This window comes from Mesoplodon bidens (genome assembly GCF_964165515.1).
Source record: "Mesoplodon bidens genome assembly, chromosome: 4".
NCBI classification, from domain to species: Eukaryota; Metazoa; Chordata; class Mammalia; order Artiodactyla; family Ziphiidae; genus Mesoplodon; species Mesoplodon bidens.
In genome coordinates this window covers 64,896,649-64,922,896 of record NC_138160.1, presented here as the reverse complement: position 1 = coordinate 64,922,896, position 26,248 = coordinate 64,896,649, and the positions used below count along the sequence as shown (strand labels likewise).

The 26,248-nt window shown below is 38.1% G+C and overlaps 1 protein-coding gene across 1 annotated transcript in view; it reads right to left on the bottom strand.

The window, feature by feature from the left end:
- Positions 1 to 26,248, bottom strand: part of CMYA5 (cardiomyopathy associated 5) — a 325,210-nt gene that overhangs the window by 9,688 nt on the left and 289,274 nt on the right. The gene's annotated exons all lie outside the window — the stretch shown is intronic.

Sequence of the window (26,248 nt, the reverse complement as noted above, 5' to 3'; positions counted from 1 at the left end):
TTAGCTCTGGTGTAGGGGAGAATATCTTCCCCCTGAGCAGTTGGACCTATAGCTATCCTTCATGTGGTTTTTTTGTTTGTTTGTTTTTGCCTTTTCCCACAAAGTTAAAAAATTTAATGTTTTATAACTTACAGAGAAGTCAAAAGTACAATGAACAGTTCTAGAGTCACCAGTTTCTCTATACATAAGCCAATATCTATACCTACACGTGTGTGTGCATGCGTGCGTGTGTGCGTATAGATAAATACCTGTTTTTTTTTGGTTTGAACCAATTGAAATTAACTTATAACCACTGGACACTTTATTCTTAAATACTTCAACACTCATTTCCTAGAATAAGGACATCTTCCTATAGAATCATAATATTATCTCATCTCAGAAAAGTAATGATAAAATGTCATTTACTATATGGTCTGTATTCTAATATTCTTAATTGTCTTCCAAATATATTTTATGACTTAAGAAAAACAGAAGCTGCCCAAAGTGCATTGAATTTGATTGTTCTGTTTCTTAAGCTTCTTTTAATTAAGAAAAGTATCCTGCCTTTTATGTGTGAGTATGACAATGACTTTTTTGAAGAATTCCAGCCAACTGTCATGTAGAATGTCCTATATTCTGAATTTTACCAATTGTTTCTCATTATTAGATTCAAGCTTAAATATTTTTGTCAAGAATGCTTCAGGGACTTCCCTGGTGACACAGTGGTTAAGAATCCACCTGCCAATTCAGGGGACACAGTTTCGACCCCTGGTCCGGGAAGATACCACATGTCACGGAGCAATTAAGCCTGTGCACCACAACTACTGAGCCTGTGCTCTAGAGCCCACAAGCCACAACTACTGAAGCCCCCACTCCTAGAGCCCATGCTCCACAACAAGAGAAGCCACTGCAATGAGAAGCCCACACACTGCAACGAAGAGTAGCCCCCGCTCACCACAACTAGAGAAAACCTGCACGCAGCAATGAAGACCCAGTGCAGCCAAAAATAAATAAATAGATAAATTTAAAAAAATTTTTTTTAAAAGGAAGAATGCTTCATAGTTGATGTTGCTTCTTGTGGTTTTGTAGTGCTAAATTCATGCTACTGTATGGCGTGAAAAAATATCAGATAGAAATCTGGTAGTGTCTCCAGGCAACTCAAGTCCAAAAAAATCCTCTCTGGAGGACAAAAGCTTTAACCCAGTTCTCAAAGAATTCCTACAGATAATGTTCCAAATAATAATAATTAAAAAATTACAAAACATTCAAGGAAATAAGGCACCATAGGTGAGAGCCAACAGAAACAACTGACACAGAATCACACTTCCACAGGCTTTCAAGCTATACAATAAGTATATTTAATATGTTTCAAGAAATAAAAGAGAAGCCTGAAAATAAGGACAAGAAACAAAAAAAATTTTTTAAGTATATTTGAAATAGAACTTCTAGGAAAGGAAAGTAGAATTGAAATGAAAAACAATGTATGAATTATATGGTAGATTGGACAAAATTAAGAGATAATTAGTGAAGTAGAAGATAAATCTAAAGAACTTGTACAAAATATAGGACAGAGAAACAAGATTAAAAAGAAATATGAGAAGTTAAAAGTAAAGGAGGATAGAGTAAGAAGTCCATATGTCTAATTGGAGTTCTAGATGGAGATATTAGAAAGGATGGAAAAGAGACAATACTTAAAGAGAGAATGGCTGAGAATTTTTCAGAATTGTTGACAGACACCAAACTACAGAATCCCAACAAATCCCAAACAGGATAAATAATAATTAATGGAAGCCAGAAGACAGGGAATATTATTTTTAATGTGCTGAGGAAAAAAAAAACCTATCAATCCCAAACTCTATAATTAATGAAAAGAATAAGGGTAAAATAAGGACATTTAAAGACAAATAAAACTCAGTATAGATCCTCACAAAGTGAATTTCTAAGGTATATACTTCAGACTCAGAGAAAAATGAACTCAAATTGGAAGTCTGAAATACAAGAAGAAATGATGAGCAAAGGTTTTATAAATAAATAGACTTAAATATTGGTCATATAAAACAATAACAATGATGCTTAATTTGTAGAATTAAAAAGCAAGATAGAACTAAAGTACTATAAACAATAAAGTTGGGGGCTTCCCTGGTGGCGCAGTGGTTGAGAGTCCGCCTGCCGATGCAGGGGACACGGGTTTGTGCCCGGTCCAGGAAGATCCCACATGCCGCCGAGCGGCTAGGCCTGTGAGCCATGGCTGCTGAGCCTGCACGTCCGGAGCCTGTGCTCCACAACGGGAGAAGCCACAACAGTGAGAGGCCCGCGTACCGCAAAAAAAAATAAAAATAAAAATAAAATAAAGTTGGGAGGGAAGCAATTAGATATAGTCTTATAATGATCTTGTATTTTTCAGGAGCAGGTAAAATGATTGATAAGTTTAGATTTTATTAAATATTAAAATATTTATGCTTACCTCTGGGAGAATAGAAAATGTATTGCTCAGGAACTAGTAGAAGGAAGAAATTAACAAAGAAAAAATCCTCCCCCCCAATACACAAAATTCTTTTGGTTTGCATGTTGCCAAACTATATTGCGGGATTGTGCCATCCATATCACTGAGTTTTTCTTATATAAAGCTATAAATAAGAAATTTCCTTCAGATCCAAGTGCCAGCAAAAAGCTTTGTTTATTTTAGGAGATTTCTTTATGGCTAATAGGTAATTTTGTATCTATCATATTTTCAGTTTTGCTTTTGCCACCTGGAAGCCCCGCCCAAACATTGACCTCCACTTTAATAATTACGTAGGAGCTACTATCCTATAAATCTTTGAACTCTTCCCTCCCACTTTGATTATCTAACATTTATTTTTATTTTTTCTGATCCTTATTTTCATCTTGTGTTCGTGTCTTAAATGCTCTGTAGGACAAATTAGGTAGGAATAAATAAATATATACTTGAATGGATCAATAAGTAAAAATGAAATGATTAAAGCAAATAAAAAATTGAAATCTGGAAAGTGGTAACTATTTTACTTGCTCTTTAGTCTTCTTCATTAGTGGCAGCACAGGAAGAGTGGTATGAATTAGTCTACCCTGTTTGAATCAATTCATCCAGGGTTGGAATTCCAAGCAGCTTGTCTATGCTTGGGGTTTTTAGCAGCAGTTAGTGGTGCAAAACACTAACATGACAAGGAAAATCTATTATGAAAAAAAGAAATGAGAACTTATTACTGACCAACTTTTAGAGCTAGTAGTATTTTAAACATGATATTATACGTATATATGTTTCATCATTTGTGAACACAGTTTTGTCTCTCAGGTAGAAATAGTAATGGAGAAAGAAGCTGCCCTCCTTTGATATAATGAAGCTGATTATGGCAGTTGAATTTGTTATAAGAGTTCATTGCACTTGATTCAATTTATGCTAAAAATAACATTCTTTCTCAGAGCAATCCCACTAAAAAAAAAAATCAGTGGAGACCTTCAAAAGAACACAGAAAATAAAAATGAAATGAAATAACAAAATGACATTTTAAGACTACAGTGTAGTTGTTATATGGGAGGAGGCCAACAATGGGGTGACCCCAAGAATTAGGCTATGCAAAGAAATAGCTTTTTGCCAGCTGACCACAGGTAATGGGTAAACCCAGTATACAGCCACATCTTGTAGAGTACAGAGACTTGACTTTAACCTGTTCCAATGAAAAATTTTAACACATTTAAGAAAAGACTGTGGCAGTCAGAAAGGAAACTGGTCAGACATTGACGTTTTAGAAATGGGTGGTATGGGAAGAGTTAGTGAGGCAAAAGTTGGCAGTGGACACGTGAGTTGTCCTGGCCGCTGATACAACGCTTCTGGGCCAAGTGGCAGACAGGCCACATGGTAGAAATGGATGCATCAGTTAATTATAGGCTGACCCCATTAAACCTCACCCTTGTTGCTTGCCAAGCAAATTTCTGTTAAACTGGCTTCCTGGCAGTTTGTCTTAGAATGTACTTGCCAGGTATACACTGATGTGTATAAAATTGATGACTAATAAGAACCTGCAGTATAAAAAAACAAACAAACAAAACAACTAATACTAAACTTTCATTGGGTTATTTGTATGGAAATATGTTAATATAAATGTTTCAGACATTACATGAAATTTCTAAAAATCTTATATGTTCTGGTATAGTGTTATAAGTCATAATTCTAGTTATTACTTTAAAATGTATATCTCAGAAATAACTAAATTTCCTTGTCAATTGCATTATTATGAACTTTCATCAAATCTTTAACCGTGGTCATTAAGTCTTTTGTCATTTACAGACAGTTCTGGGTGTACTCTGATGCCTTTGCAAATATGTTCCTATAAAAGGGTGTCATCTTCAAGGAATGCATGGAAAAGACTTGACAAGTACAGGTTTCTGGTAACTGACTATACTGCTGAACTGAATGAATAAGCATTTTCAGAACTCTAATGGAAAACTGATGAACTCATAAAACTGCTAACAAAAGATCAAGATGAAAAAAATTTGAATTACATGGGACTGAGTGAACTGATGGGGATGATTATAATTTTTGTGACCTTCTGTTTGAATTAAAAAAAAAAAAGAATGTACTTGCCAGGCTAAAACTAATGCCAGCCCTGTAAAAGACATTTTGCCTTTTAATGAAAATAAGGGCAGTCTGCTTATTATTCTTCAGCCTCCCTCCACACTGACAAGACAAGAGCTTCTGCATCTCTATGACTGAATCCCAACCCAGGTCTATAGTACTTTTACCACGGAAAGGAACATTCCCCTTGGAAGCCAGCCTGGCAGTCTTCCCCGTGACACCTGGCCTCCCCAGGGACCTTCTGAATGTTGACAGTCAGCCATCATTTTACATTAGTAGATGAGGATAATGTTCCAATGAGACATGTGATTACCAGAGGTTCCTTATCAGAAGAAGGAATGTGCCAGAAGGCAAAGAGATGAGCTTCAAAACATGGGTTCACCTCTCCCAGTACAACTTAATAGAGGTCCTGGCTAACTCCTCCCACCTACCCACCCAAGGTGAAGCAGGTGTCAGCCCCTTAGAATGTACCCTCCTATGTTCCCAGGGTCTTGTAGACCTTTATAGAAGGTCTCTCACTTGTGGCCAGGCCATGTAAGTCCCAGAGGACATCACTCACCTTGGCTGTACCTTCCCCTAGGTACCTGGGTCACCTAGGGGAAATCTATCCCTGAGATAGTCAAATCCTACTTGGCTTTTGCTGCCACCAACTCAGTACTAAAGAAACGAAAACTTTCCTCATCCCCTAATTGTCTTTTTTTTTTTTAATGCCAAAAAAACCCCCCAGTATGATAAGGTAACACCTTTTTCGTTGCTTCATCTTTTCTCATCTAAGTTTGGATAATGTTCTAAGATTGGGTACTGAATGTTAATTATTTTAAAGGAAGTAAAATTTCCATTACAAGATTACTTACAGGAATGGTAACATCTCCAAGTGCTTTGGAGTTAAACACATTTCAATGTGGAAGGAGTGTTAGGGAGACCTTGGCTTTATCTGAATCTGGGAGTGATGACAAAAAACTATCACAGAAAGGGCCTCAGTTACTGAGTACAACCCTCTTCTCTCTTTTCGGTATGAGGATGAGCTGGGGTTCAAGGAGGTTAACTTATTTCCCCAGAGACAGTCAGTAGCAGACCAGAATGAACAGCCAGTACTCCAGGCTCCTGGTACAGTGTTCTCTCCACGTCTGCATTGGAATACGGTGCTATAAGTAAAGCCCTTTGTTTGACTCTTATGGGAATGCCAGATAATAGAACTGTACTCCATAGCTCCCTGCCTATTTTCCTCAGTCTGGTTCAAATCAGAGTCTTTTCTCCACTTCCCTCATACCCCAAATTTCTGTACCTTGGGCTATTATCCACACATGTTCACAAATAAATACTAGCAGCTACTTCACGGTGTCAGTCATTTTCTTGATCTCTTCCCCCGACTTTAGACAATATCACACCCTTGAGCTCCAGCACCTCTCTTGATATCAATCAGCTTAAGTCTGTTGCTGCTTCCAAGGGTCCTGCTGCATCCACAGGGCACCACTCTGCTTCTGGATCTACCACCACATCTGCTGGGGAGCATTGTCATCTCTGCTAGAGATCGTTGTTACACCTGTTGGGGACCATATTCTTGTCTACTAGATACTATTGTCACATCAGCTGGAGCCCACAGTCATGTCTCCTGGGTGCCATTATCACATCTGCTGAGTACCACCTCTGGTGCTTTGGATCCTGTGAGATTCCAAAGCTGTGCAGCATTTTGAAGGGAAGTTTGAGAAATTACTTCTTTCCTGGTTAGGAGGAACACATGTATTATAGGAAGTTGCGGTGATGCCAAAGCAACGCTCCCTCGTACACCAAAGCGTTAACCAGTTTTCAATGAAAAACTCTTTTCTTAACTTACTATAATCCTACCTCTATGGGATTTGATGATGAATCACTGGGAAGCTGGACCAGGAGACAGAGCTGAGAGCTGGGCACCAAGTTATAGTCAGAATCTCTCTTCTGAGACTTTGTTTCTGGGTCAAATTGACTTTCTTCATATCTTAGGGGAATTTTCCTCCAAGGAGGCTTATTTATTGGGTAACTACTATTACAGCTGATTTATTGGGTGCTTACTACATTCTACGCCCTGTGCCAAGAGCCAATTTTACCTCACTTAACTTTTACAAAAGCCCTGTGCAGCAGATACTATTATTATGTCCCTATTTTACAGAAGAGGAGATGGATCCTTACAAAGGATATAAGACTTTTCCAAGGCCACACAGCTAATATATGGCAGACCTAAGATTTAAACCCAGATCTGTGGAATTCTGGAAGCTGTTTTCTTAAGCTTTATCCTATACTGACTGGTACAAATACACTGTGGGCAGCCCACCATTACCACCTGTCACATGTGCCTGGCTATGGCTAAAACCCAGAGGTGGACACAAGGCTCAAAGTAGGGCCCTTCATGTTACCACTTTATTCATAAAATATCAGTATGCAGGATCCTGGCAAGACACCTCTTGAGTTAAGAAATTAAACCCTTTTTTTTGTGGGGGGAGAGGGTAGAAACTTGCTCCATTTTGAGGATTCCCATGGTCCTGCCTTTTTGCAGCCAAGAAGTCCCCTGTATTCCAGCACTGGGTGTATGGGAAAGGATGGGGATGAGGGCAGGGAGAGAGGAGAGAGGAATACTTCTAGGAGCCCATCAGCCATTCTAGAAAGCAGACAGTTTATGGTTCCTCATCCTCCCTCTGCTTTGTTCTCTCTAGTTTCACTGTTAGTGCATACTGGCTCCTCTCTCTAAGAGGAGAGAACAAGTGCCTAAGAGGATGCCTAACAAATGACTCTCTCCAAATGCCTAAGAGGATCTGTTGGTTGGTTAGTCCCACACTATCCAATCCAGTGCCACTCTTGGTAAGAGTTTTATTACAGTGCTTCTTCAGAAGCTGATCTCCTTATGTTCAGCCTATAGATGGCTTTTATGTCAGGTTCCAATCCCTGATCCAGTCAGTGGCAGGAACTGGTCTGGCTGCTTCGTTCAGATAGAGGGGGGCAGGCACATAAGCTTTTCTTAGCCTCCTTCCTTTTCACACACCGTTATTTGCAGAAAGTCCCATTACCACTAAAAGAAAGTGATACATTAGTGCTGTCTGATTTGGGTCTGATTTAGGCCAACATAATTACTGGGGGGGTTCTTTGGCAGAAACAACCATGTTTCAGTATTTTTATCCTCTACATAAAGCGACTGGTTCTGATATGTAACAGGTCTTAGAAAAGCATCCAATCCCAGAGGTGGGCATAGAGCTCAAAGTAGGACACTTTAAGGAGAGGCTTTTCATTCAGTTCTCCTTGTGGCTTGGGTTTGGGGGAGCAGATTGGAAGTATGCCCTGGGAACCTCTTCCTGCAGAGCTCTGGGGAGCCAGCCCTGGATCATTCCAAAATTTAGCCAGGTTTGGCGTTGTCATTATTCCTCGAGGGACATCACTGGATATGATGACCTCTCAGTTGTTCTCGCCCCACTTTTACCTCTCTTTCTGCCTCTGTGCTTTGTGGGTAGCTTCCTTGATGTAATAGTTTTTGATCTAAAAGAGTCAACAAGCTGAACAAACTCGAGCAATGATTTTCCTTTCCTCCTGTGATTATTCCCCAATATCCATTCACCCCTTCTTCCTTTTAGTCAAGGATAGGCATATGCCCTCTTAGCTAAAGACTGTATTTCCCAGCCTGTTTTGCAGCTGTGGTTGCCATTCTAGACATTCTAGATAAGGAGATGTAAGTACAAGGGGTTTGTACAACTTCCGGGTCATATCCCGTCATGGGTGCTGTGCTGTGCTGCCCTCTAGCCATTGGGGCATGGGGGTGGGGTGTGGTTGTTGGCTGATGGCCCTCTTTGAAAAAAGAGCTGAAAAGAGCCATCTCATCCAAGATCATGCCCTCTTCCTGGAGCAGCTCACAGCCAATAACTGGTCAAGGGATGTAAAGGCGCAACTCCCCATCCCACTCTGAAGGGCCATCTCTCCTTCACAGTTAACTACAGGGTCAGTTGAGGCCTGGCTGTGATTGTCCTGCAGCCTAACTTCTCTCTCTGCACAATTCTGCCTCCTTCCCTTCCCCCTGCAGAGGTTGATCCCAAGAGCACTGCCTAACGAACCTCTTACACGCTAATCCCCATCTCAGATTTCCTAGGAAACCCACCCTGCAGCAAATCTTTAAAAGAAAGTTATTTGCCTTCCTTTCTGCCTACTTTTCTACTGGTTGGAACACAGAGAGGGCGGTGGTGAACGAGCTTTGACCATATGAATGAGGAAATGCCTTACAAGGTGGAGGAGCAACAAGATAGAAGGTAGGTGGGTCACTGGATGATGTCATGGGTCAAGCTCCCCATGAACACTGGACCACTGACCACCTGCATCCTTCTAGTCTGTTACGTGAGAGAATAATCAACTTTGGTCTTATCTGAGCCACTCTATTGTTGGATTTCTATGTTAGAGCAGCTTAGCCTATACAATAGGAGTTGGAGAAACTGTGATCAATTCTAGTCAGATAATTTAAGACCCTGTAAACCACAGTAAGGATTCCAGACATTATCTTAAGGACAGTGCACCTTTGCTGCATCTTTAAGCATTGTGTATATTGTCTGTCTAAGAAAAAACTCTGGAACTGAGTTGCTTCACTCTTAGAGTAGAATTGCCTTGACATACGTTTTTTAAAAAGTAACATTAGTAGGACTATTTGCCTAAATTTAGTTAGAATGACTCAACTACTAGAAAAAAAATTTTTGTATTATCCTCACAAAATACAAATTTGTAGACTTCACATTAATAAAAGTAGAATAAGAAGTTGATTATTCTCTTTGGCATTTTATTTGAACCACTGTTCTTTTGAGTCTCTCTTTACTGGAAGTAGATTTGATTTTTTTCACTGCAATCTGGCAATCCTGTAGAACTTGAGTGGAAAATAGGATTATGCTGAAAGTTTCTTGCAGGAGGAATGATTAGTGACTCTACATGACTAAAGAATAGTAATTAGAGGCACAAAGACTTGAAAGGTCAATTCTTTAAAAACTTCTCCATAGTATGGTAACCACATTACTTTCTTGGTTTAGACAGCAAACTAAATTCATATGTTTTCTTGGGGAAAATAAAAGCAACAGCCTCGTAGCAAAATTCCCTGTCGAATTGTTTTCTGAAAATCAAATAGTAAATAGTTTCCCCACTCTGGTTCACAACACATCTCTTGGCAATTTGTTTGTTTTGGACACACATACATGATTATTCACCTAGGTGGTCTAGGTTGGAATTTCAGTTATTGCTATCCAAATAAAACACTCCTTTTCCAGGAATCAGCAGACTCTGTATTAACTGTTCTCTCAGAGCCTGGATGAAGGCCATGTTGGGAACCTGAGGCTTCTCTAGAGTACTTTCTACCATCTTTTCCTCTCAAAGAGGAAACAGAAGCTTCTTTAATAAAGCCTCAGGTTGTAAAACAATCCCACGTCTACCCACTCAACTCCTCAACCATTTCCCATCAGTCCTCCATTGGTATCTCTCCCAAGACGCTTTAAAATGAAAACTACGTAAAATATGTTTTTTCCCTTCTTTCTTCAAGACCAGGACAGGCTAGTTTTCTCCCAAGATACATGTACCACACTTACTTATAAACAAGCTTCTTTCCTCAGAACAATGGTCCTCAACCAGGGACGATTTTCCCCCTCACCCCACCCCGGGGACATTTGGCAATGTCTAGAAACATTTCTGGCTGTCGCAGCTGGGGGGATGCTACTTGACTCTAGTGAGCAGAGGCCAGGGATGCTGCTAAATATCCTGCCATGCACAGGATGGCCCCCTGCCACAAAGAACTATCCAGCCCAGAGTGTCAGTAGTGCCGGTTTTGAGAAGCCCTACCTAAATAAGATTTGAAATTGTATTTATTTTCCAAATTAACTGGCTATCATATACTTTGGATTTTATTCAGGAGCAGTATTTGGAAACAAAATTTGCCCCTTAGATTATAGTTACCAGATTTAGCAGATAAAAATACAGGAAGTTGAGTTAAATTTGAAGTTTTTACTTATATGAAAAAATTATCCATTATTCATATGAAATTCAAATTTCACTGGGTATCTTGTATTTTATCTGGCAACCTTATCTTAGATGGAGAAATTTGCCAGAGTTTTCACTGGTAGAACCATTTTTATATTTTAATTTAAACCACTGATTTTAGTTAGAAGATGCTCACTGTTTAAAAAAATTTTTTATGTTAATGTGGTACGTAAACAAACTGATTAACTTTCAGAAAGACCGTATTATTATGAACACGGCTTGAGAGTATCTTTTGTTTCTTCTCTGAAAATCATATCAATCTGATTTTTGTTAAATAGCTGTGATGTGATAATAGACTTTCTAATGTTCTTACGCTCTGCTAGGAATGGTCCTCGTTTATTCTGGACCTGGGCCCAGTTTGTTCTAAGACCTTACCCCAAATACACAAATCAGGGTCTCTCATTTTCTTTTTTTTGCAGGACCATCTATTGCTTTCTTCACTCTCAAAATAAAACTAAGTGGTTACAGTTTGAGAAGAATGTGAATAATTAATATTGATAATCTCAGACAAAATCCAATACACCATCCACATCACCAGAAGAAAAGTGACTGTAAGATCCAAAACAATAATATTTGTCTTTCATAAAAATATGTGACATGTGTATGAACCCAGGGCTGGGGTCAGAAGACCTGCATTCTGGTTGAGGTTCTGTCACTGGCTCACTCTGGATCCCTTATCTAGTGCTCATCCCTCTACACTCGGCTCTCTCTTTACCAAGTTTAAGAAGCTCTGTGACTTAGGTATATTAAAATATATGAGAAATGACTTAATGTTATCACAAAATTGTCACATCTGCTAAATTAAATTTTAAAGAATAGTTAATTCAGATAACTGCAAATTTACTAATTAATTTAAACTTTAACTATACTTATTTATATCATACATGGAATTACAAGCTGCTAAACTTTAAGAAATCCATAATCTATTATCTTTTGCCAATATAGGAAGAGCTGGGGAATATTACAGTAAAAATGAAGACATTTACACTATTTTCTGTGTAGTAACACTGAAGCACTAAATAGTCCCAAAAGGAGCTAAGAAAAAGAACAAGGAAAAACCACCTTGTTCCAAAATATATTGAATGCAAATTTTCCACATGATCTTAGTCTAATTACTGTCATTTCTGAGCTCTCGTTATTATTTTAATGTTTGAAATTGGTTTTTATTTTACTTTTTTCATTTACCCCAGTTGCAGAATGCTAAAAGTTGCCCCTTTGCCTCAATGGGTAAACAATTCTCTAATCTTTCATCTGTTTGTCCATTTCTAAAATTTTTCTGAATTTCTAAATCAAATCCACAAGCCTCAGAGAAGGGAAGACTCTAGCAGGTAAGAAGCAAGAAGGATCCAACCCAATGTCATCAAAGGTCCAGCCTGCAGGATGTGTCTGGCAGGACCTCAGATCTGCATCTCAGGAACAAACACCGAGAGATGCTGCATCACCAGCATTTGAAAGCACCTGCCCAGAAGGCACAGACAGAGTCCTGACTTCTCCAGGCCAGTCGAATGCAGCGCCGATCCCACTTACAGAATGAACAATATCATTTACACATTTTAGTTATCACTCTAAAATGGATAATCTAAAACTTTTCTATTTTCTCCATTTGGGGAAAAAAATAAACCCTTGAGGCAACCCTGAATGATACTTCAGAAAATGTAGCCTCCAGTTTCAGCTCAGCTGTTGCAGCTAGGATTCCTTGTGAAAGTGACGAGCCACAGGTAGAATATCAGGAAGCTGAACTGGGAGGTTTTCAAAGTCGTTTTAGCTCTAAATTTTAGTTCCCTTTATCTTCACCTCTCTGGCCCTGATTCATTTATGCTGCATTGGGAGAGCCCCAAGTATGAATGACCCATCCCCCCACTTGCTGTCACCTATTTCCCTGTGCTCAGCTGCACTTTTAACTTTTAAAGAAACAGACTTGTAGAGGAATGTTTAAAACCCACAATATATGAAGAGCTTCTCCAGAATCTCGCACCAATTTGTTTCTGATGATAAATACCAGATGCTAGAGAGGAAGATTAACTATGCAGGCAACTTGCATATAAATTATACAGTAATGGCAAGAAAGGGGTCTGGAGGGATATGGGATTTCATTTTGAACTTGGCTATGGCATCGGCTTCTGTCCCCAAAGGGGAGCAGTTTTGAGTTGCTGTACGTTCATTCATACATATATGTTCATTGTTTTTTTCTTTTTTTCTTGCGTTTGCTCTCAGTTTTTTTCTTTTTTTCTTCTTTCTTTTGCCCTTTTTCCTTTGGAAGAACTGCTTTTATGTCTGGTTTGTAGAGATCAGAATGCCATGGGCAGTTCTTGAGTCTCATGTGTGGTGGGAAGGGGTTAGAGAGCTTACTCAATCAGGACAAATCATTAGCAAACAGCATGGTGTGACCACTAACCTAACCCTTCAGAAGGAGCCCGCATGCTGCAACTAAAGGATCCCACACGCTGCAACAAAGATCCCGAGTGCTGCAACTAAGACCCGGCACAACTAAATAAATAAGTAGGTAAGTAAGTAAGTAAATAAGTAAGTAAGTAAATAAATAAATATTTTAAAAAGAAAGAAAGTTCTCTAGGTTCAAAACCATGCCTTCACCTATTTTTCTATCTCTCCCTACTTAATCCTCCTCTTTGTCTAATCCCCTTCCCCTCTGGTCCCTTTCTTGATCCCTCTCTCCTTTCCCTAAGTATTTCCTGAATCTCTAATTTGGTTTTTAAAAGTCTATGAAATGCTTCAGACATATATAAAAGTATAAGGAATAATATAACAAATATTCATTCCTACTACTCAGCTAAGTTTGTTATTGCAAATTATTGAAGCCCATTCTATATCACCCTCCTGATATATCTCCCCTCCATTCTCCATGCCAGGAGTTAAACACAATGCTTAACTTGCTACTCATTCACCTATAACAGATTATAAAATGGAACTTAAAAAGAAAACTTGTTCTCTCTGAAAAAATATTACATTCTTTCTTCTTATGATAATAATCAAGGCATTTAAAATGATTATATATACAATAGATAAACAACAAAGTCCTACTGTATAGCACAGGGAACTATATTCAATATCAATATCCTGTGATAGACCACAATGGAAAAGAATAGGAAAAAGAATATGTGTGTGTGTGTGTGTGTGTGTGTATATATATATATATATATATATATATATATATATATATATATGTATATCTGAATCACTTTGCTGTACAGCAGAAATTAATACAACATTGTAAATCAACTATACTTCAATAAAATAAATTAAAAAAAAAGAATCAGGGCACTTAATTAAATTTTAAAAGAGAAAGATGAAATAAAGTTTTTCAAGTGAACGTACATTGAAATAATTGTTCCTCCAGCTACCTCCTGCTGAAGGGGCGTGCACTAGTTAAAGTTTCCCAACACCATCAATACAATTGTGTTCTGAAGTCTTTTTCTGAATCTCTGTAATTTTAATACTCTTTTGTTTAGTTCTCAGTCTTTCCTTTTTTTTTTTTTCTCCTGGAGTTTCCCCAACTGTCCAATTGTTCTCTCCTGTCTCACTACAGGATTCACCCCAATGACATTTACTGCTTGGACAATTTATTCTTGAACATAAAATGTTCTCTCTCTGCTCTGTACCAAATGAATATAGTTGACTTTCTCGGCACCTTTTCTAAGTGATTTGGTGGAAAAGGATGAAAACCATTCACGTCAGGATGGAGCATGAGGTCACTGAGAGAAGTGCTTCCAGCCCTTCGGAGGCAGGATGACTATTAAACATGGCAGAGAGCATGGTCCTTGGGCCGCTGTTCCTCTTTGGAAAATGTTAATTGTTTAGGGGCAGTAGAGTCATCCTTAGCAACTGGGCCTTCCTGACATCCAATGAGGGGATGTCATTCCCCGATGCCAGGACTGAGAGAGACCTCTGCTCCCATCAGGCCCAGCAGATGTGCCTTGGTAGAGGTGCCCTTGATGTAAAGGTCTGGTGTCAGATCCACATCTATGTCAGGCAGCTACTGAAGGCAGTGACTGGATGTCCAAAGAGCAGAGTGCTTGCTGTGGAGCACCACCAAGTGGTGCACCACCAAGTAAGCCCAGAATTAAGTGCTGGTCAGTTTGTTGTTTTAATATTGATGATAGTTAACAAAAAATAGAATGCATGGTATGGTATAAAATATGAGAGTAAAAGATGTCTAATCAATAAACTTGAAGTACAAAGAATGTTGGAAGTAGGGCTGTGTAACAGTGGCTTTTTCCAAATAATGCTAGTTAACTATTTTCCAAATTGTTTTTTTCTCATTCTTACAATATGATTTATTTATAACTTTGGTAAATAGTTAATGTCAAGAATGCCTATGAAGTAAATATTATTTAGTGTAAAAAGCTCAGGCTTTGGAGACAAACAGAACTGGGTAAAAATCCTCATGTAATCACTTTTCAGGACAAGGTATCTACCCTTGGTGTCTCCAAGTCCAAATTCCTTAGCATGACTACACAGGCCTCTGACTATACCTGTAGTCTTATTTCTCATTATTATCTACGGCTCACTTTAATTGTCCTAAAATGTTGAATTACACGTTCTCAGACCACAGCATACTATTTCTTTACTCCTTGTCTTTACTGGAGTTGTTATCTCTGCTAGGAACTCCTCCCTGGTCATGAGGGGTGCTTGCCTGACACTGCTTCATCTCCAAGCGCTCTGCAGATGGGTGAATTATCCCTCCCATATAATTTCATAATACCCTGAACTTATCCCCATCAGCACGAAGCACACAGAATGGATGTTATATGTTTACTTCCTCCAATATAAGCCACTCAAAAACAAGAACCACATCTTATTTATCTTGGTAACACTGGTGTCAGCATTTAGTAAACTCAATAAATGTTTGCTGGATTGGGAGGGATATATCTGTGAAATGAGTATAATACCATCCCTAGGATTACTGTGAGGAGGAAGTTTAAAAAGCTGCTGCTAATTCTGTTACCCAGCCTCCTTCTAATGTATTTCTAAAACACAGAAACAAATATATCATACATGCAAAGAAAATATATATTAACAGTCATCTCTAGATGTCATTTTTTTTTTTTTTTTTTTTTTCTTTTTGCGGTATGCGGGCCTCTCACTGTTGTGGCCTCTCCCGTTGCGGAGCACAGGCTCCGGATGCGCAGGCCCAGCGGCCATGGCTCACGGGCCCAGCCGCTCCGCGGCATATGGGATCCTCCCAGACCGGGGCACGAACCCGTATCCCCTGCATCGGCAGGCGGACTCTCAACCACTGCGCCACCAGGGAGGCCCTAGATGTCATTTTTGTACTCATAACATTTTCCATAGAAAAATATGTTCAACAGAATTGTAAGCATATTTGCTAATTTTAAGATACCATTTGGCTTATGAAATCCAAATAGCAGAAAGACACTTATGGACCAGATGAACAGTTTAACTGAGAGTCAACTGGTCTCTCTTAATTTTTATAAACTGTTGGCCATATCTACAAGTAGAAATTATCTTGAAGAAGAATAAATGTAAAAATAGATTGGTTTTTAAACAGGTCCACATATATAATTAGTACATCTACACCTAAAAGGATCAGAGAGAAAAGAATTTTTCACTTTTACCACCATAAAAAAATGAGGCATGTGAATTTGTTTCTTACCTAGTAACTTGAGTTAATGCAATGGAATAAACATAAATGAATTTATATACATATATAAATTATATATATTATATATTAAATTATAATTAAAGTCCATACTTTATTCAGATTTCTTTAGATTTTTATCTAATCTGTAACTTCCCACCTCCAACAGTGAAGACGCCTATCGTCTGCCATCCATGTACTTAATTGTTCAACTCCATAGTACATATAGCAGTACCAGAATTGCTAACTCATACCCGTACCTGTGGACTTTATCAACTACTGTACAGCATTATGTACAGTTCCTTTTGCCTTTAGACATACAGACTACACTCATTTCCAAAGTTGCTTAGATTAGGACCACCATCCATCCCCTTCAGTGTGGTTGTTTCATGCATTTGTAAGAAAGATTCTTTTGTCACAGTCTATATCCCATGCTGGGATCCCCTGACCTCCTAAATAATTTTTTAATTTACATATATTAAGGATCACTTTTTGTGCTGTAAAATTCTATGGTTTTAGACTAATGGATCACATCATGTGTCCACCATTACAGTATCTTACAAAGTTGTTTCATCTCCTTAAATAACCCCCAGTGCTTTACATTCAACCTTCTCTCCCTCCTTTCAAACCCCTGGCAACCATCAGTCTTTTTACTGTATCTATAGTTTTGCCTATTCCAGAATGTCATGTAATTAGAATCATATAATTTTTCAGTTTCACCTTTTTCATTTAGCAATATGCACTTTAGGTTCATCCATGTCTTTGGGGGGGCTTGATTGGTCATTTATTTTTATAGCTGAATGATATCCCATTGTATGTATATGCCACAGTTTATTTATCTACTCACCTATTAAAGGACATTTTGGTTGCTTCTGGTTTGGGGTGTTATAAATAAATATTTAATTGCTAGATTGTATGATATATTAATTTCCTAGGGTGCTGTAACAAATTATGAAAAGCTGGGTGGCTTAAAACAATATAAATTTATTCTCTCAGTTTTGGAGTTTAGAAATGAAGTGAAAATTGAGTGTCAGCAGGGCCATGTTCCCTCTGAAGACTCTAGGAAAGAACCCTTTCTTGCCTCTTCCTAGCTTCTGGTGGCTGCCAGAAATCCTTGGTACTCCTTGGCCTGTAGATACATCACTCCAATTTCTGCTTGTCTTCACATGGCCATCTTCCCTTTTGTGTGTCTGTGTTTCTCTGTCTCTGTGTCTCTATGTCTCCTTCTTATAAGGACATCAGTTACTGGATTTGGGGTCCATCTTAATCCAGTATGATCTCATCTGAACTTGTTTACATCTGCAAAGCCCCTATTTCCAAATAAGGTCACATCACAGGTATTAGGAGTTAAGATTTCAACATAATTTTGGGGGAGGGGGAAACAATTCAACCCACAAAATATAGTAAGATAGTGTTTAGCTTTGGGAGAAATTGCCAAACTGTCTTGCAAAGTTTTGCATTCCCACCAGCAATGAATAAGTGTTCCTGTTGCTCCACAGCCTTGCAAAGCAGTTGGGATTGTCAGTTTTTTGGATTTTAGCCATTTTAACAGGTGTGTAGTGATATCTCATTGTTGTTTTAATTTGCAATTCCCTAATGACAAAGGATGTTGAGCATCTTTTTATATGCTTATTTCCATCTGTATATCCTCTTTGATGAGGTGTCTGTTCAAATCTTTTCCCCATTTTTTTTTTTTTTTTTTTTTTTTGCGGTACACGGGCCTCTCACTGTTGTGGCCTTTCCCATTGTGGAGCACAGGCTCCGGACGCACAGGCTCAGCGGCCATGGCTCACGGGCCCAGCCGCTCCGTGGCATGTGGGATCTTCCCGGACCAGGGCACGAAGCCACATCCCCTGCATCGGCAGGCGTACTCTCAACCACTGCACCACCAGGGAAGCCCTTTTCCCCATTTTTAAACTGGGTTGTTTGTTTTCTTGTTGAGTTTCAAGAGTTCTTTGTATATTTTGGATACAAGTCCTTTAACAGATAGGTGTTTTGCAAATATTTTTTCCCAGTCTGTGGCTTATCTTTTCATTCTCCTAATAGGCTGTTTCATATTTTTATTATTCAATTGTATATATTTTTTTTCCTTTGAGACTTCCTCTTTGACTCATTGATTATCTAGGAGTGTCTTGTTTAATTTCCAAGAGTGTGGAGATTTTACTGTTGTCTTTCTGTTTCTTATTTACAGCTTGATTCTAGTATGATCAAAAAATACATTCTGTATGATCTCATCAAAATTTTTTGTTGAGGTTTGCTTTATGACTCAGGATATGGTCTATCTTGGTGAATGTTCCGTGAGCTCTTGGAAAGAATGTGTGTTCTCTACCAAACGTAAGGTAGATAGATAGTGGGAAGCAGCCGCAGAGCACAGGGAGATCAGCTCGGTGCTTTGTGACCGCCTGGAGGGGTGGGATGGGGAGGGTGGGAGGGAGGGAGATGCATGAGGGAAGGGATGTGGGAACAGATGTATATGTATGACTGATTCACTTTGTTATAAAGCAGAAAAAAAAAAAAGAAAAAAAAATTGAGGTATAGTTGATTTGCAATATCATGTTAGTTTTGGGTGTACAGCATAGTGATTTGGTTTTTTGTTTGGTTTTTGAAGATTATATTCCACTATAGGTTACTACAAGATATTGGGTATAATTCCCTGTGCTATACAGTAAATCCTTGCTGCTTATGTATTTTATGTATAGTAGTTTGTATCTGTTAATCCCATACTCTTAATTTGTCCCTCCCTGACTCCCTCTCCCCTTTGGCAACCATATGTTTGTTTATGCCTGTGACTCTGTTTCTGTTTTGTATATACATTCATTTGTATTGTTTTTTACATACCACATATAAGTGATATCATACAGTAAAAAAAAAAAAAAAAGAATGTGTGTTCTATTGTTGATTGGAGCATTGTATAAATGTCAATTAAATCCTGTGTTTAATTAATCTAGATGTTTGCTTATTTTCTGTCCAGTAGTTCTATCAATTTGCTGAGAAGGGAGGGGGTAACCATAACTATAATTATGGATTTGTCTATTTATTCTTTCATACCTATCAGTTTTTGCTTTATGTGTTTTGAAGCACTGCTGTTTGGTGTACACATTTAGGATTGGTATGGCTTCTTGGCAGATTGGCCTATTTATTATTATATAATATCCCTCTTGTCCCTAGTAGTTTTCTTTGCTCTGAAGCCTACTTTATCTGATATTCATATATCCACTCTTACTTTTTTTTTTTTTTTTTTTTGCAGTACGCGGGCCTCTCACTGTTGTGGCCTCTCCCGTTGCAGAGCACAGGCTCTGGACGCGCAGGCTCAGCGGCCATGGCTCACGGGCCCAGCCACTCCGCGGCATGTGGGATCCTCCCGGACCGGGGCACGAACCCGTGTCCCCTGCATCGGCAGGTAGACTCTCAACCACTGCACCACCAGGGAAGCCCCACTCTTACTTTTTTATCTGATCAATATTTGCCTGGTATAGTTTTCTCCATCCTTTTGTGTCCAACCTACCTCTGTCATTATATTTGAAGTTCTTTGTAGACAGTATTTATCTGGCTTGTGTTTGTTTGTTTTTAAAATTTTTATTGGAGTATAGTTGATTTACAATGTTGTGTTAGTTTCTGCTGTACAGCAAAGTGAATCAGTTATACATATACATATATCCACTCTTTTTTAGATTTTTTTCCCATATAGGTCATTACAGAGTATTGAGAAGAGTTCCCTGTGCTTTACAGTGGGTCCTTATTATGGGTTGTGGTTTTTCATTCACCCTGCCAATATCTGTCTTTTAGTTGGTGTATTTAGACCATTTACATTTAGAGTAATAACTGATTTTGTAGAGTTCAAATCTGTCATTTTATTATTTGTTTTCTATTTGTTCCCTGCTAATTATTCCTCTGTTTCTCTCTCACTCTCTCTCTCTCTTTTTTCTTCTTGTGGGTCACTTGAACATTTCTTAGAATCCTATTTTGATTTACTTAATGTTTTTGAGTATATCACTTTGTATTATTTTCTTATTGGTTGCTCTAGATATTACAATATACATATATAACTTAACACAGTCTACAGGCATATGATGTTCTATCACTTTGAGTGAAGTATAGAAACCTTATTTCCTTTTAGGACCCTTTACTACCCCCACTTTTAAAATATAATTCTGTTTCTGCATAATTGATCAGTATGTCAAATGTCATTTTTTTTTCACTTAGTTCTTTTTAATACAGGCATAACTTGTTTATTGCACTTCACAGATATTGCTTTTTATTTTGTTTTTTACAGATTGAAGGTTTGTGGCAACCCTGTATTGAGCAAGTCTACTGGCACTATTTCTCCAACAGCATTTGCTTATTTTGTGTCTCTGTGTCACATTTTGGTAATTCTCAAAATGTTTTAAACTTTTTCATTATTATATTTGTTATAGTGATCTGTAATCAGTGATCTTTAATGTTATTATTTTAAAAAGATTATGACTTGCTGAAGGCTCAGATGATGGTTAGCATTTTTTAGCTATAAAGTATTTTTAATTAAGGGATGTACATTGGGTTTTTATTTTAAGACATAATGCTATTTTACACTAAACAGACTACAGTATAGTGTAAACATAATTTTTATATGCACTAGGAAATCAAAATATTTGTATGACTTGCTTTATTGTGATATTTGCTTTATTGTGGTGGTCTGGAACTGACCAATATCTCCAAGGTATGCCTGTACAAAATACAGACAACAGGTTCACTATGCTGGAGGAGCAAAATGAATCTCTTTCAATATATATCACTGCCTAGTAGCCTTGATACCAAATAAATAAATGAACCTGGCTCCCCATTTACATTTCTAGGCAATAAGGTACCATTAGAGGAAGTCACAAAATTGTGTTAACTTAGCTAGGCTTCAAGATGGCTGAGCCCCACTGCTGAAGCTTTAGATTCCATCTTCTTTCAATTCATATGGCAATTCCTAGGATCCCTTCCCTTTTCTATCATCCTCAGGGCCAAGCTTTAAAGGGTACTAAAACCCAGGTCTCCACATAGGACTTCTAATAGTTGGAATTGGTAAAATGTAAATTGATCCTGTTACATTCTCTAGCTAACTTCATTTCCATAAAAATAGTTGAATAAATATTTAAAGAATATCTCTTTGAAAGGGCATCTAATTATTAGCCTGCCCATGGCTCTCACTTGATTTGTCTCCTTCATACTAATTTAAATTTGACCTTTGCCATTGTCAGCAATGCTTCCATTCACATTTTTTTATACATTTATTTATTTATTTGTTTTTATTTTTGGCTGCATTGGGTCTTTGTTGCTGTGTGTGGGCTTTCTCCATTTGCAGCAAGTGGGGGCTACTCTTTGTTGCAGTGCGCAGACTTCTCATTGTCGTGGCTTCTCTTGTTGCAGAGCACGGGTTCTAGGGACACGGGTTTCAGTAGTTGTGGCATGTGGGCTCAGTAATTGTGGTGCATGGGCTTAGTTGCTCTGTGGCAATGTGGGATCTTCCCAGGCCAGGGCTCGAACCCATGTCCCCTGCATTGGCAGGCAGATTATTAACCACTGAACCACCAGGGAAGTCCTTCCATTCACTTTTTACTAACTCCCTGATACATCCTCTAAATTGCTTTCTCTCTCTCTTTAGAGACCCTAATTTTTTTCCCTCAGGCTCTTTTGATTTGTTTTCTAATGTAACAGGGAAATTTGAAGGTAACTGATTTGAGCTAACTCAGCATTCCATGCTCTCCTTGAAACTTACTCCAGTGTCAGAAAGAAAGCATGTCTCTCATTTTCAATGCCAGCACCACTGCTCAAGCTCCTGATCTCAGCCTCTCAACTCTTAGGGTAATTCCTAGGACTCCATCACTCTTCTCTCTGCCATCTTCAGGCTTTTGCTCACCATGTCTGTATGTAGATCCACCCTGTAAACTCCTTCAAGAACTTTATCTTGAGTCTTCTGCTCCTGTCCTATTCCTTTCCTTCCTTTATCTGACATATTCCTTGTGATATTATACCTGCCCCTATTCCTAATACCATTCTCTTTAGTAATCTCTTGCAATTTGATTTCTAACAACCTATTCAATGAGAAATGCTCAGTGCAAGGGTGCCAGGTGACTCTCTTCTAATAATATTCTGCAGCATTTCCTCCCTTCATTTTTTTTCACATTTAAATTCATATAATGCAATGCATGAGTTCATAAAACGCTTCCTCCTATCATGTCCATGAAACAATAGCATTCCACCTCCCGCCCATGACTATGTGAATCCATTAATATTGTATTAAGACTTTTACTCTTTTTTTACTTCCTCAAAACTACATATCCCCATGCCTTCCAATATCACCAATTATGGTTCTCAAGTTAGTCAATCAACATTCTTCTTGATCAGTCTCCAGCTTATTGTCAAATCCAGCATCCATTTACTTGTCTTCAGATTCTTTGCCACTGTCATTCCCATCTCTAAGCCTTGACTTATACAGGTAGTATAGCCCATGGAGTGCCTTCCTCTGTGCCAATTTAAATCCAATGCACTCATCCTTCAAGGTCAGCTAAAGTCCTACTTCTTCTACCAGGCCTTTGCCAAGCATTGCAGTACATTAAAGACTGTCTAAAGCCACATTAGACTTGTGGTCTGCTTGACAAAATGGTACCTCCTAAACATCTCTAGTTACCTCAAATATGTAGGCCTTGTTTTATCAACTATCCCCTTGAAAGCATGAACACAAGTTTTTATTCCCTGACTGCCCAGCAAGGTGCTGGGCATATAGAAGTTGCTTCATGAACTTGTTTAATGGCTTAATTCTAAACAAATACTACTAAATAAATAATGATAGTAATATCATGACACTGATAATTCTACTCTGAGTGAAACTATGATTTTTATAGGACTACTTAGAAGGCTACAGGCAGAATGGCCATCAAAAAGGTTACAAATAATAAATGCTGGAGAGGGTGTAGAGAGAAAGGAACCCTCCTACACTGTTGGTGGGAATGTCAATTGGTACAGCCACTATATAGGGAGAACAGTATGGAGGTTCCTTAAACAACTAAAAACAGAGATACCATATGATCCTGCAGTCCCACTCCTGGGCATATATCCAGAGAAAAACATAATTCAGAAAGATACATCACCCCAATGTTCATAGCAGCACTGTTTACAATAGCCAAGTCATGGAAGCAACCTAAGTGTCCAGCAACAGATGAAGGGATAAAGAAGATGTGGTATATATACACAATGGAATACTAGCCATAAAAAAGAATGAAATAATGCCATTTTCAGCAGCATGGATGGACCTAGAGATTATCATACTAAGTGAAGTAAGTCAGACAAAGACAAATATCATATGATATTGCTTATATGTGGCATCTAAAAAAATGATACAAATGAACTTCTTAAAAAAAAAAGAAACAGACTCACAGACACAGAAAACAAACTTATGGTTACCAAAGGAGAAAGGGGGGAGGCACAAATTAGGAGTTTGAGGTTAAAGTATACACACTACTAAATATAAAATAGATAACCAACACGGACCTACTGTACAGCAAAGAGAACTATACTCAATATCTTGTAATAACCTATAATGGAAGAGAATGTATAAAAGTTATATATATATATATATATATATATATATATATATATATATATATATATATATATATATATATATATATATATATATAAAACCGAATCACTTTGCTGTACACCTGAAACTAACACAACATTGTAAATCAATTATATTTCAATAAAATTTTTTTTAAAAAGAAAAAGACGGCTATAGGCAGAATGACATAGTGGTTAAGGGTATAAGCCCAGACTGCCTGGGTTCAAATCCTGCCTCTATCACCTATTGGCTAGGTGACCTTGGGAAGGTTAATTAACATCTTTGTGCCTTAATTTTCCTCCCTGAAAATAGGGGAACATAACAGTATTTACCTCATGGAGTCATTATGAAGATCAAATGAGTCATGTTGGATACTTAAAACAATTTCTGGCATGTAGAAATTGTTCCTTGAATGTCAGCTATTATTAAATGCTTACCACACATAAAATGATAGTATCTCAGAGCTAAAACAACCTTCACTTTATAAGTGAATGAGTTGAGCAATAAAGGTAAAATGATTGGCTCAAGGTCATATGGCTATTTAGAAACAAAGTCAGGAAACCAGCTCTCCTGACTTCTATTCAGTGTTTGTTAGTTTCCTCCCCAAGGGTTCCTTATCTGAACATGGAACTGAATTACAGAAGTTTAGAGTTGAAAGCGACATTCAAGGCTCTCTAGTTCATAATGCATAATCACTTGTCACAAACCTTTCATATTTGCTGACAGCACCATATTACAGATTCTTAATCATCCAGACAAAAGATCCTAATACCATGGCTCCTAAGTTAAGAAACACATGAGGGATAGGAATGGATGCCAAGATCAGGTCCCTGGAGTCCAGATGACCATCACTAGATGAAGCCATTTCAAAGTCTATATTTTGAAAAGTAAGATTTCTTTTTCAGGGAAAACACTGTCTGGAATACTCATTATAAAGCTGTAATTCAGGTCATCCCACACATACATGAATGTTTTGCAGATAGCATGCTTCCTGGTAGGAATCTGAAGTTATTTTGATGAACTTTGAATAATACTCTTTAGCAGCCAGAAAAAAGGTGCAGGGGCATAACAACTACCCATACCAGGCATAATCCCTGAAGGTTTCAGCTTTCTCTGTGGTTCTCTGGAACAATACTCAGCCTGGTTGTGCAATCAACTGGCCTAGGGTTTTAAAATTCAATCTAGAAAATACAGACTCTCAAGAGGAATTGCAACAATAAAAGATGGCTATTAAACAGGCACTAATAAACCTGTGTGTAAGGATTGTCTCATCAGAAGCATTAGCATGCTATTCTCTGTCTCAACTCAATGCTAGGAGATTTAATTTCTCTTTAATGCAAGTGAAAGTGTTGTATGTAACAGCAGCAAATAAGGGAGAAGGCTAAACTGAGTAATTATGCTGTGGGTCCACAAAGAATGTGCATCCACTTTCACCTCCCTCCCTCCTATAAACAAGACTCAAGTAATCTACATTCTCTGTGTATGATTATTTAAGTGCCTAATTGTAGTATATGGACTCTGAGCTTTATGGCTTGGGATTTTAATCCTCTAAACAGGGAGGTCCAATTACTTGAATCTGAAAGTTGAATTACCTGCTTTATACTGAAGACTGAACAGACAGACTCCATTGATCCCACAGAGGATGTATCATTACTACTCTCTGCTTCCATAGTATTTTACTTTTATCTCTAACTTTACTTATGATAATCTAACTTGTTACACCTAATCCTTTGTCTCCTTTGTAGAGTATAAACTCCTGAGGATAGAAGTCATATCTTATTTATCTCTGTATTCTCCCAGAGCCTTACAGTGTTTTGGACATAGTAGCTGCTCAATAAATATTTTGACATTTAATTTTAATGGTACATATGTTACGCATTTCCCAGTTTAAAGTATTGTTAAAGGAATGTCACCTTTGACATAACTTCCCTACCCATTTCTGAGAACTCTTGCCTTTGAAACATGAAAATGGACTTTAGCAGATTCATACTGTAATTTAGATGGCTATGTAAACAGTAAGGGAGTGCTTAGTAATTACTTGTTCAATTGTAATTTTATGAAAATTTGCAGAGATTTCTTTTGAGTTTTCAGTTGTTTAAAGGGACCCAGCCATCTCAGAGGCACAAGGAAGGAAAGTTCTCAGAGGAGTGACTGGGAGGGTATCCCAGAAAGTTTACTTTGCCTTCTAGAAAGAAGTCTGACATCCAGGTGCTAATTTCAAGACCCAGAGAGCATGTTACGATCATGGCATTCCCAAGGCCTATCTTTCCTCTTTTCCCTCCAGTTTTCTGAGAAATTGTCAGCTTGATGTTCAAGAAACATGTAGTTCATGCCCACTAGGCCCACAGACACGACTGGTGACATGATTTGCAGGGCCCAATTGAAATAACAAATGCAGGGCCCTTTGTTCAAAAATTATTAAGAATTTCAAGACAATGACACCAGAACAAGTGTGAGC